The sequence below is a fragment of the Syngnathus scovelli genome, chromosome 9 (genome assembly GCF_024217435.2).
Source record: "Syngnathus scovelli strain Florida chromosome 9, RoL_Ssco_1.2, whole genome shotgun sequence".
NCBI lineage: Eukaryota > Metazoa > Chordata > Actinopteri > Syngnathiformes > Syngnathidae > Syngnathus > Syngnathus scovelli.
In genome coordinates this window covers 5181377-5195271 of record NC_090855.1, presented here as the reverse complement: position 1 = coordinate 5195271, position 13895 = coordinate 5181377, and the positions used below count along the sequence as shown (strand labels likewise).

The 13895-nt window shown below is 40.2% G+C and overlaps 1 protein-coding gene across 5 annotated transcripts in view; it reads left to right on the top strand.

Annotated features, from left to right (window-relative positions):
• fhod3b (formin homology 2 domain containing 3b) overlaps positions 1-13895 on the top strand; it is a 63437-nt gene that overhangs the window by 9532 nt on the left and 40010 nt on the right. The window lies entirely within an intron of this gene.

The following is a 13895-nucleotide window of genomic DNA, read 5'->3' as shown; positions in this document are numbered from 1 at the left end:
TGAGTGCAAATTACCAGCATTTCAGACACACTCTGCAAATATACGCACTGGTGCAGGGCACAGATTGAAAACATTTCATGTATTTAAAGTTACTATGTTCTGTCACTTTGTTTTATTGGCTCTCCTGGTGTCAGAATAATGGGAGGGACCTTGCTGAAATAGCTGAGTGAAAACACATGCAGACTTGCCTGCTTATGACACACACACAGACACACATACACGCACGCAATGAACATATTTGCAGCTGCTTAAACTTTTAATTATATAAAGTCAGACATGTTTTGGTACATGCTCCTGTTTTACAGATTTTTTTCATTTAGCACTTACTTATTTTTTATTTTACATACATAATTATTTTTATTAAGGAATTCATAAACGAACACACACATCGCGTTTCAATTTTATTTATTTATTTGTTCGTCCGTTCGTCCGTTCATTTATTTATTTATTTATTTATTTATTTATTGCACAGGGAAATGAACTGAAGTAGGTCAGTAAGTTGACATAGTCATTAGCAGTTTTGCTGAGGAAGTTTCTGTCTTTCCATTTTCCAAAAACATACACATTAGGTTCAGTGAAAGCTCAAAATTACCCATAGGCCTAATTACGGGTGTGTTAACGTGTTTATACTGTATGTGCCCCACAACTGACTGTTGACCAGGCAAAATCAGCTTACTGACGATTCTAATGAGGAAATGCGGTACAGAAAAGGATGACTGCATGGATTTAAGTAAACAAAGTTGCTGTGGTCTGGGAACTAGTTGTTACTGTGTCAAAGTATTCTGGTGATTTGTTCTCCTTACTTGGACATGACCTTTAATAGAGAGAGAACTCAAATGGATCCTTCACATTAGAAAAATGTGGTTTTGTTTTACAAACACTTTTGCTGGGTAGCTGGAGATTTTGACCAGATTGGGCTACTTTTACCCAAGGTTTTTGCCAGTTGATTGGTGTGAGGATTGGATTTGGGCAGAAAAACATACAAAACAAACTGTCTGCAAAACAAACACACAGACCACAAAAAATCTCCAAAAGATTTTCCCTATGAGGGACGGGTGGGAATGTTTAAAAAAACATTCCAGAAAAATCTGGAATACTCAAATGCCAATTATTATCTGGCATGGCACCTTACTTCAGGATGCGTCATTGCCCCCGCGGCCCCCCCTCTAGCTCCGCTGGTGCTCTCAACCTTTAAATGTATGGGTTTTAATCTATGAATTGGATGAATTGACAACATGTTGCCATGGATACCGTAGATGTTTTCTCCTGTGAAGTTGCTCCACAGAGCCTTATTCTGTCCTCCTGCTGCTGCTTGGCTGAGCTTAGCGCAGCCTGCAGAGAAGCAGACAGACTTGCTGCTCTTCCCTAAGTGGATGATGGCCGTCTTTCTCTTTAAGTTGACAACCACCTGTTGCCCTTCCCCGGTCCTGCCCTGAGACTACCCGTGAGGCCAGCTGATTTATTTCTTCCAGCCAAGGTGGCCACTGTTGCTGTAACTTGTCCAGACATTTGAGCCTGATTTTATCTGACTGGAGGGTTTACCCTGAAGCCCCATGAGTGCAGCATTACGAGGTGATTTTCCGCCTCAACACAGGAGATCATTCTTTAGTTCTTTTAGTTTTCATAAGACAAACGCAGTTGGTTCGCTAGAGGCGGTGCACTGCTCGTGTTGATTATTAAGTCTTTGAGCATGTCCTTGCTGTCAGTCAAAAATCCTAAAAAAGGACATTTTGTAAGGGATATGCTTACTTTTTTTTTAATACTCTATACATATATTCAGTAAATCACTGAATGTTTGGAATTAATACGACTGTTCAGTTGTGCAGTTTTATGTCCAATAAATTAAAACTCCGTAATAAATATCTCACATGGTTTGATGAAGAGTCATCAATGAGATCATTTAGGATTCAGGACTCACACATGTATAGAAAGAAAACTCCACCCATGTGCAGACTGTGCTTTGCGCTAGACTTACACTTAGCACCAAAATAGGCGCGTAGAGAGAGAGACTACCTTTCACACTCTTCCTGAGTGGGAACTCAGCCCAGGTTGCTTGCGTGTCCCACTTCACCACTAGTGACATCATTATTTCACAATTAAGACAACCTGTTTTACATTTCAACTTCTTTGTGTGTGAATGAGCTGGTCCGTCTTTCCGTTTAAAAAAATCTAATGCCGCCCTTGAGCAAAAATGTTTGCCCACCTGCAATTTCAGTGATGGTTTTACTCACATGTAAAAAAAAAAAGAAAAAAAAAAGCTAAATGTGTTGGCATTCCCTCTTTAAGTGCAGTTTATCTGTCAACATGCTGATCCCGACCGAAGAGCGACATCCATATTCGAAGTGGATTATCTGCCTTGTTCTTTACAACCTCTAAGAATCCCAGCTGAAGACATGATTCACTGATGACTCGCTCGCGTTGCTCTTCAGACTATAATTTGGTCAAATAGATAGTTTTGATCTTCATGTTGACAACTGTAAACTCCAGCTGACAATGACGCTAAAATGGAATTCGATGAACTGGGCATTTTCTTTTATTATTCCCCAGCAAACCATGCGGACAGAGAATCTTTGCGTATTGTGAAATGTGGCCTTTTTCATGCTTTTTAATGTTTTGTTTATGTGCATGATTATATGTAACCAATTTAAGTTCCGAACCATTTTGGTGAGGAAATTTGGAGTCATTTTAGATGACGTCAACAGCGACGCTTCAAAGGACTTTGAGGGGGAAGATTTGTTTTAAAGTCCAGCTTAGGATAATGTCGGGCAATTGACTCTGGAGGAGAAGATCCAGTGTTTTCCACAAGCGGTGCCAGACTGGTGCTAAATTTGTTGATTTTGTGGGCACCTAAAAAGACAACACCAGCTGTGAAGATACCCATAAACTTTTTTTCAGATTTGAAAAATCTGACATTGTTTTGATCGGGTACCAAGACCGAGTTAACAATTGAATAAGTGCAAGAATTGATGACGTCTCTGCTGTGTTCTTTTCAGCAAGGTGAGGTTGATATTGCAAAACTTTTTTTTTTTTTTTAGTCTTTATCAGGTAGTCGCATCAAATTTCTCTGCGACCGAAGCACGCAAGTGAGCAGGCACACTATAGTTTCAAAACACGCATATCACATGGCACCTTGGGGACTCGGTGGAAGATGAAATGGTCTATCTCTTCAACTTTGCTCTAAGAGACCCAAAATGGGATTACAGACACCCTGGGAGGCCAACCCAAACAGCTTAGTGCCAGAGAGGAGAAATGTGAGGCAGCCAATGTCTCAGAGCGACCAAGTTTTGCTCCTCAAATCAGTGGAGGGATCGCTCGTATCACTCACTTCACACTTTTTCCCTCGACTGTTTTTGTATTTTGTCTGTTTGGCCACTAGCCCAACAGCCCCGTGCTGTGCGATAACAGCACAGCCTTGGTGTGTGCTTCTTTTTTAAGCTGCGATACTGGATTTTTTTTTTTGTCCCTCTTGTCTCAGTGCCCTTGGAACCAAATCATGTTCTCTTTAGGGGAAAAATTAATTTTCAGACTTTTGCAATTTTGCATCCAGCACAAGGCCAGGACAACTACAAGAGTGATTTGTCTGAGGACAATCACATGCTCATGTTCTCACACACTCATACAAAGGCATGCGGCTTTTAAGAAACCATCTGGTTCCAGTTGAAAGGCCCCTCAGCACTGTTCCTCACCCATCCAAAGAGAAGAGAGCTGTCTGCATTTCACTCCAAAGAGAGATTTGAGTTTTTTGGCTGTGGAGAGGAGGGGGGTGAACAAGTAAGACTGACCCAAAGACAAGGTTGTCAACATTTTGGACATCTTAAGCTACTTTTCCACCGTGAAGTTTGGTTCTGTTTACTACCATGTGGTTCGGATCGGTAGGCGCTGAATCTGGCTTGTGTCTCCATGTGGCTTGTAGACAAAATGGAGATGGATTGTAAATTGTTCATTTGTTTTGTAACTACTCAGTGACACTTGAGCCTCTATCGCAATGATCAGCAAACAATTGTGAGTGTTTCCAAAGTCAGCGAATGTTGCGTTCACATCAAACGTTGTTCAATTTCGCAGATGTTCGCAAAACGTTCGGCAGACATTCTCCAGCAGTTTAAGTAAAGAAAATTTTAATCATGTTCAAAATTCCCATAAGTACAGGCAAACGTCTGCTGAACGTCCGGCGACCGTTTGGAACCAATTCCGCTCTGCTCTAACTCCAACTTAAATTCCCTTAGAATAACCTACATTAAGCCAAAGCTGCCAATCACATGAAACTGAGCATAAACCTGACTATAGCTGGTTAAAGTAACCCTCGATCATGACACATGGGTGGGATGGCACAGTCCATGTTCCAGCTGCGAGACTGGTTCATTCCGTGTTGAAGTGGACAGGTGTGTAACCTCAGCGGCCGCACGCTTTAAACAACTGTCGGCTCACTGGAAAAAACATCAGAGCGGTTTGTTTTGCTTCAACCAACGTATATTTTAATTCTGCAAAATATAGTTGATCGGATTTTAATGTCAGGGTTTGCGGTGCTATTGAGCGAAGGCTTGAGTGCTTCTGTAAACGACCAGTGTCCACCCACTCGCTGCATCCTTCATGCCAGGATGAAAAAGTAGTAGCGCTGGACAAATAATAATTTTTAAACATTCAGTCGACTATGCAAACAAGCTTTTCACGTGACTTCTACAAAACTGTCAGAATAGAAAATGAATATAATTTTATGTCACAGCTTTTTTTGGGCTGCATTGCTTATAAAGAAATACGTTTTCTTTAGCTGACCATTTCTGGTACAGAACTGTATTTATGGCATCCATGATGGTAGGCCACAGAAAAAATATAGATTGAAAAGATTTACTATTCGTCATGCCTGAGTTTTACGCTAAGATTTATGGTTGGCTTTACAATACGAACTGAAAAAAGTGTCAGTATAGTAAAAACCATGACTGCTAGTTTAGTACGCAATTGGCCTTCAGCCAAATCCCAGTGTGACATTGAATTCCATTCCGCATCCTACCTCACATTTTTTTCCTTCAGCTTTAATGGTGGCCACGTTGTAAGGAAATGTCAATTTCCCATTCTGCATCGATCAAAACAATAAGCCTAATAAGACCCCAAAACATATTTTCTGTTTGTCGTAATACCAAAGTCATTCATGCAGTCTTTTGTGAAGCGCCGTTGTTATTTCTTCTCTAACTTTGGATCAAGTGATGTTGCCTCAGCTGGCTAGCTTTGAATCATTTACATTGCTGTTTGGCTTCCAAAGGGGGATTTATTAGATTTTTGTCACATTTACGTGCTAAGATTGATCCAATGTTGAGTCTGACATCATCTGGAAAAATTGCCACAGGTTTAAGGATGTGGCAATCTTATCCACACGGCTTGTCACAAGTCCAACATGGATGCCTTAAAACCCAGGAATGCCCCCGAAGACCCATGAGGTGGAAATGAACTGTGCTTCTTTAAGACCATTCACACTTCTTTGGAGAAGGGATTTAATGGGGTGGACTATTTATTCTATTTTTCTTCTCATTACGTCACTGAGCTGTGAAATTAGAAATTGTTTGATAACGTCAACAATACAGTGGAGCAAAGACAATCTGTTGTAGGAGACTGGTCAAGGTAGTCAACCTACTCGCAGTTAACATGTACTGGCTTCTCTTAAACTATTCTATGGCACGGTCTTGACTGTGCTTAATCATCTCTGGAGTATTGGTGGTCAAGTCATAACTCAGTGTCGCATTTTATTTAGCTGGCATAGCACTGAAATACTCAGCAATGATGGATACTCCATAAAATCAGACGGCAAGTTTTCTTCTTCTGTTGTTATAAGTAGCTGGCAAGTCACTTTTGGTGTGCATTACTGCCACCCATGCCGGAGTCTGTTACGGCTTTATAACTTTTAGGGTCTTTGATTTTGTAGACACTTTTATCGCCTCTTGCTAGAAATTCTGGTCCATCCATGTCGACTATTTTCTACAAAACCTCGAGCACCACTGACAAAAAAAACAATAGTGGGTACACCGAGTATTCGTTTCAATTTATTAACAGCAAATATATCCAAGGCCAAGACAGAACTATAACTGTTATTTTTAGAGGTGATGTAAGCTTCAAGTGCAAGCCAGGAGTGGGATAAATAATATTTATATTGCAGAGCCTATAATGAAACATAATATCCTTTTTGGTGTTATTCGCTCAGCTCTTTGCCAGGGCTGTCATTCTTTTCCCAGCATAAAGAACATGAGGTGAATGAGGTTGCTGGAGAATAAAATATATAAAAGTGTATCATGCCTACGTAGAACTCAGATGTCTACAACTAGAAGGTTAAACAATAGTGAGATGATCTCCAATGGGATCACCGGCAGTAAATTGTAAACAGTACATGAATTCTTTTTTTAAGATTCACATTATCTTTTGAAAAAAATCTCAATGTCAAAGGAGACAAAGCAATTAAGATCCAGACCTGCATCAAAATGGTTAGTCTTATACTGAAACACATTCCACTTGTCTTCTTTCAATCACCACGGGAGGATGGAAAGCTTCACTAAGGAACTCAAGCACCAGTCCATGGGTCTTAAGTGGACCACTTGAAGCGGCCTTAGCAAGACACGATTAGAGAAGTTTTGTATCTTGCCCAAAAGCAAATGAAAAGGGCCATAGATAGAAGGAAGGCAGCGGCATGATTTGCAGGAGCATCAGCCAAGAGCACACTTAATCTGCTGGTCAGCATTGCTGGCGATGGCTCCGTCTCAACTGCTGGTTAGAAAAATGTAGACTACGCATGCTGCCCAAGTAGACATGTGGGAGGGTAGTTCAAAGGAATACTTCAATTTGACGGGTTTGTGCGTGGTGGAGGAGAAAAGACACTTCATCTGCATATGGTGGGATGCTCTGTGCTCACTTAAGCATCATTATATCCAACAAATGATGTGCTAAACTGTTTTGTGTAGATGTTTTGTATGCAAGCCTGAATAAAAGCTTTTGATTTCTTTGCTTGGAAATGTGAATTTTTTTGTCTTCCTGTCTCCGCAAGTCTACATTAGATTAAACTTGTTGCTCTTTCTGTTCTGTGGTGAATCCCTTGTGTTCAACCGTGAAATCCCAGATGAAGTTTTATTTTGAATTAGTTGCCACACATGTAATTCATTATTTCAACTGTATGGCTGTGTTTTTTTCTTTCTAGAAATTCTGGCATTTTTTTCCCCTAAAAAAATAGGACGTTTTTCTGAAATTTCCCTTATTATTTCAATTTCCCTATTTCATTTTCTTGATTATATAACTTTCTCCAAAATCGACTTTTTCTTAAAAACATCCCAAAATTGACTTTTTTATTATTATCCAAAACAGACGTAAATTTGCTAAGAAAAAAAAAAAAATCATGGATCACACTACCATACACTAAAATATTTAGTACTGTCATCATGAACTATGGATGAGTACCGTACTTGGGCCAACTTTCCATTTATGCAGCTCAATGCAGTTGACTGAGCGAGGCAGGAGCAGCTGTGCTGGAAGAGTGTCCTGCATGGAAAAAGTATGTGTTGTCTGCTCGTAATTATATCTTTTAGCTCAAGCGTCGCCAACTGGTGGGCCGCGGGCTGCATGTGTACACCGAATGGCTCCCCTCCAAAAAAAAAAAAAAAAAAAAAGCTAATAAACACATATATTTAATTTTGTCATTATGGCGACGCTTAGAAAGTTGTTTGTAAAAAGTTTGACAGCCACTGTCCTAAAATTAAACCCTTTAACCTTGCGGTATAGGAATAATGACACAATATATTATTTTGATGGTAACCAATAGCACATTTTTAACATTTGACTGACTTTTTGTGGAGCGTGTTGCAGCAGGAATCTTTTGTTTGATTTGTTAATAAACCCACAGAAGATTATTTTGCTTGTCATCAACTGGAAATCTTACATGGCTCGATAACGCCAAGTCTTTTTCCTGACTTGACGTTATTAGTAGCAGTCTACAGTTTGCAGCAGTCAGCTACTTAAGCTTATAAAGTATTGAACATGACACCGGCTGCCTCCTCCCCCAGTCCTTCCGAGCCAATGTGACATGCTTAGACACACTCTTTTTTTTTCCTTTACTGAAGAAGCAGTTGCAATTGTCTGCACTCAAACTTTATTGTTTGTTTATTTGGTCAGCAATGCAATTTCGTTTGCACTTTGTCACTTGCTTGTGTGTACCCTGAAAGTGAAAATAGAGCTGATCAAAGTTGTTTTAAATGACACTGGGCTATTAAACTAAGAATTATACAGATTCAAGTCTAAACATATTGTTTTGCTGAGAATATAATAAACACAGTTTTAGATTTCTGCATGGAAAATGACAAACATTACAACCCTTACTTTGAAAGCATGGATTGGTCGCATTGGAGTATTTTTATGAATTACTTCTTTTTCTTTGGCTCTGTGATTGACTGGCAGCCAATCCAGGGTATAGTCTGCTTGTGGCTCTCTTTCAGCTGGGATAGCCTCCTGCTTCGAGCTACCCTGAACAGGATAAGGCATCGGTGGCAAACTCAAGGCTCGGGGGCCAGATTCAGCCCGCCATATAATTTTATGTGGCCCGCAAAGACTTCATGTGTCAATACTAAAACTACGAATTGTCTGCGCTGGTAAAAAATAGAAAAATGCTGGCAATTTTTATTAGCATTCATTTAAAAAATATATATATATTGAACAGTTTTTAGCCTATACTGATATAAGGCGTTGATAGTCATAATGCCCCTCCGAAGGAAACTATGACGACAATGCGGCCCGCGACAAAAATGAGTTAAGGGATAAGGGATATAGAAATAGGATTGACTTGAATGTAATTGTATTATTCCAGAGAGCACGACATTTCAACGTCAGCTGCCATCAATTCCTTGACAGGCTTTGTATCTTCGGTCTCTCAGACAGCCGAGAGACAAGGTCAACCGGGCTTAACCTCAGCTAAACCTGTGAGCCACCTGGAGGACCCCCTGCAAAGCTCACCAGGATAATACTATCCCCTCCTACACTTGGGTTGCCCAAGTAGGGGTCATAAAGGTTTTGTTTAACACTTTCTCACATTCGCACGCACTCTCTGTCTGACTCTGTTGGCCGGGCATCCTCTGAATAAGTGACCGTGAATTTGTTGGAAACGGAACGTTTCTGTACTGACGAGAAGTGACCACGTCCTGTCACGGAGTAATTTATGGACACAATGACAATTCCTGTAAACTGCAATTGAATTTAAATCCCGTCTGCCCCCTGCCACTTGATGTTGAATTTAAGAGCATTGTCGGAGAGGAAATATTTTAGTAACCCTGCGGTGTGTCTTTTAAAACATGAACCGAGCCTCTTTGAACAGCTCCAAGATTAACGTCAAGTGGAATTCAGTCTTACCTTCCTGTGGAAAGTTCTTAAATGAAAGAATATCGTTCCATGATGTGTCTGGGAAATGTCTCATATATTGTCTTTTATGGTTCGCTTTTATATTAATTTGCCGCACTAATATTTTAAACCAAACCGCTTTTTTTTTTGTGCCCCCTGTTTCTAAATTGGGAAAGGTGGTTTTCCAAAGCAGTGTGAAACACACGTTGGAATGTTCCCCCCTCTAAGATGTCATGCGGTGCGTGACTCTGCACACGGCCAGGCCACGCTGGCTCGCTCCTGCTGCAGACACCAGCCGGAATTCTCATTTGACTTCTTGCTTAATAGAAAATATCATCCACATATGTCTGCTTGCAACAGGTATTATGTGAAGACCTGCAATACGATGAGCCTTAGACCCTTGCCTCCCATCTTTTTTGTTTTTCACTGATGCTCGTATGCTGTTGAGGCATGAACAAGGAGAATGAGGGCCTCTTTGATTTGCTTCTGGACATGTTTCTGTTGGCCGCTTTGATTATTTTATCCCAAAAAAAAGCAGAGAAGAGATTGTGAGGTGTAATTCGTTAGCATCTTGCACTAAGGCACTACAACAACAAAAAACACAAATGTTATGTGTTACTAGTGGTACCTGATAGTGCCCGATTTTGACCCGGATAATTTAAGAATATCATGTGGCTGGATTTGGGTCTGCGGGACATGTCTTGAGCTGTTTTTGGTCTGTTCCCCATCAGGAAGGCTGCCTCAGCAGTGCCTCGGCCTGCTCGCGAGTGGAAATCTTTGGCTAGTGTTATCTTTGGAAAGTGTCGAGTCCACAGAAAGCGGGAGCGAGGAGTCCAGTGTCAGCTAACACATCCTAGGCTCGCTATTGCATTGAATGACAAAGAGAGCGTAGTGCAGCCGATTGAGACGAGCCGAAGAAAGCGTTAGTTGTTATTCCGTGTGAATAGACTCCGTGAAGGGACAGGAGGAGGGTTTTGATTGGTCCGGTGACAGTCCACGATCGGGCCTTGCTTGAGGCACACTTGTGTTCGGGGGTTTCTGAGGGATGTGGGAAGAAAGAGCTCCATATGTGAAGTATATTGCTACTCAAGTCCCATAGTGAGGAGGGCCTCATCCACTTAATGCAGGAATCCATTTCATTCCGTCCATCGACATCGCTCTTCATGATTAGCTCAGAGAGCCAGCAGGCGATTGAATAGTCTCATATACATCGAACATGTTGCGCAGAGCGTGACAAATTAGCACCCCGCCGAAGTTTTGAATCTCTGCGGATGTTTGTCTCCACCAAAGGAACATGCTCACTTCCTGACTTGGCAAACGGAAGGTTCTGGTCTAATGTAGCATTAACAGAAACAAAAAGCTTTTAGGCAGCCTTTATTGGAATAGGATTTCAAACTATTTCAACAAACAATCTTTTTGCTACCAGATAAAAACCCATTTGAAATTGAAGGTGTTATTATAACGTATTCTTTGGATTATTATGACACCGGTTCTGTCGGACATGAACTATAATTGGATACGTTCAACTGAAGGGGGTGTGTTATCATCATGCCATACACAAATAAACATCTTCCACACAATTTCTTTCCCATATATAAACAATTTTTGTTTCAGCAGACCAAAATATCAAATCACTTTTTCCTGACTCGACTAATTTGTTTTGACCAACACCCAAAGTCTGACAGATTATTCTTACTGTCATCACATGACTACTTAGGTTTGTTACTTGATCCTCCCTCATCCTTAAAATAATCATTCTCATTTGTCGATAATCTCGGCTATATAAAGCGCGATACCGAGTGACCTGAATATGATTAAGAAAACATTGTCATTTATTTCTATTTAAAGAAGGTATTAGCAAGCTAAATTTCTGTTTAGAGACTTTAGCCCGGGGGCCTCACATTTCAAATGTTACATACTATATTTTGATCTCACGGTTTTACATGTGCTTGAATGTATATTTAGCCTAACCCCTAAACTGGTCAGCTGGTGGCCGTGTCGCAGTGGTGTTCATTTATTTTCTGATCTAACCCACATGTGTTCTGGGGATAGACAGCTTTCACTTTGTGAACATATGCAAACGGCAAACGCCAGATGTCCTTCTATAAATGTGCTCTTATGTTAACGTCAATACCAGACATGGACGAACGACCCAGAGTCTTATTCAAATCAAACGTACTCAAATGATGAGTATGTTTTTATACTGAACCATGTATGGTTTTGTTCTCAGATTTGACTGTCCATTAGCTGAGAAACTATAAAGTCTTCAGGCATCAATCCATTTTCGTTGGGCGTTTTTGGCCTTCCATGTCTCCAAACCAGTGACATGAGGCATACATGTATGTATGGCATACACAGACATGCAATGTACAAATCTCACTAAGTTAACAAGACTAAAGCTATCGGAATGTAAGACCAAGTAAGCTGTTGGTTTTCCAAAGATCTGATCCAAAATGTTTTGACATAGACAGAGATTATTTGAAATTGCTTGCACTTTTGTGTACAGCTTTAAATCAATGAGCAAGTTGAGAATTGTTTTGAGGGTGTGTCAGCTAGAAACAAATTAACCTGAAAGCACCTAATTATTTTTTTACCACATGTATACCAATAAAATCATAATATGCAATCAATAAAGATATTTTAATGTTTTTCTGTCATGTGACATGGTTTGCGGAATAGTTAATGGGAGATTAGACTTGACGCCTAAAGTGGTCTTTCAAATTCAGTTAAAAAATAATTCATTTTTTGGGCTTGTTTGTGGTCTAAATGTGTTAGAGAGCTGCAATTGGATATGATGCCAGTATATTTCCTACTCTCTTGTTTGTTCTGCCTTTGCGGTTTCAAATTGCTGGGATGCACACACATTATTATGGTTTCTGTCCACAACAAGGATTCACAAGACTTTCATTTTTTCCCTCCTCCAAGTTGTGAGACTTGTAAAGCGTATAATCTTAACAAATACGTATTGTTATTCTCTAGTTATGACTGTTGCCATGCATTGTCTAATTTCAACCTTTAGCCACAGTGGTCAAATACATCCTCGTGATTAACCAGACAAATGATCTGGTTTTATTTTAGTCCGTTTCTATCCCCTTGAGGGTAGGCAGGATGAGATCTTCTTCATCTGGTGATGTTCTAAAATGAAACAAGGACGTCTCGTCAGCTTGTTTTGGTTTTGCACATGTCATCGAAACAAAGAGAAGATAAATGTACTCTGTGTTTTGAGCGGGTCACTAAAAAATGTGTCAGTTGATAGTTCCTTGGCCAGTGTGAGAATGGACCACAGTTGGACCTTCCAACCAGATCTGTGGCTGTCACCCCCCCAGCTTTCCTATTGAACAACAAAACAACATGCTTTAAGTCCAAACTCCCACAAAGCTTGCAGAAATGCTGCAGTCATTCACATTTGACACAAACAGCATGGGAGACAGTTGTCTTTATATTCGTGTAAATGTTTATTTCGGGGAAGCCCATTTATAAAGAGATGCTTTGTGGTTGTGTTAACATTAGCTGAGAGGGTAAAAAAAAAAAACACGATTGAGGTCAGTGGTTAACCGAGGAAATACTGTATGGGAGGTTGTGAATAATACACCATCCTTCCTCCAGCTGATTGTTTTGACACACTTCAAAAGTACACGCAAAACACCAACTATGTATCTCAAATTGAAAAACAACAGTGTGAGGAATATTTGCAAATTCATGCCAGATTATTAAGAGAGAGTTTTCTAAATAAAGCACAAATAAATCAAAGCGCCCAGTCAGTTAACCAGGATTTATTTCTGAAGATGTCTGCCCAGTACGGTCTACCTATTTTATATTATCCACACAGTGTGGAAGCACCAAATCAAGATATAAATGTGGAAAAATTACAATCCCGGCATTCTCTGGATCCAACATTTGGTGTGATGCCGCTCAGGAAATTCCTTGGCTGTCTCATCCCAGAAGATACATCACAATGTCAAACTCTAATATTTGCAGTGATCAGAAGGAGATGCTGCTAAAAAAAGTAACAAAAGTACGAGTCACCTAATATTGCTTGATAAATACGTACTGACAAATATGCATCTTAAAGAAGACTATTTTGCAAAACACTATGGCCACCATCAATTCCGGTTGTTTTAAAAAAGCAATTTAATTTTCCTATCTGTCTTACAGGGCAGGTCAGTCAACAATTTCACACAATACAGCATCTTCACAAAGCTTGAACTCATCAGTTACAAATGACAAGCAATCGAGAGACTTGCCCCCTACAGATCCCAAAACATGGTGTATTTTTCTAAAGGGGCAATTAGCACTTGATGAAGCAGTCAGGCTCTAGGCGTTGTTGATATCAGGGGGTCAAAGGTGACTTTCTGAAGTGGAAAGTATCCAGTGGCAGAAACCTCCTCTTCAAGTGGGAAAACTACACCAGGGATTTCTCGGTCTCGTCATTGCGGAGTTAATAATTGCCAATAGATTTGTAGTCCATTTTCCTTCTTCACAAATTATTTTTAAAGGGGTAGTATATCTATCAGGGTGTTATTTGTTCTAAAAGAACCAGG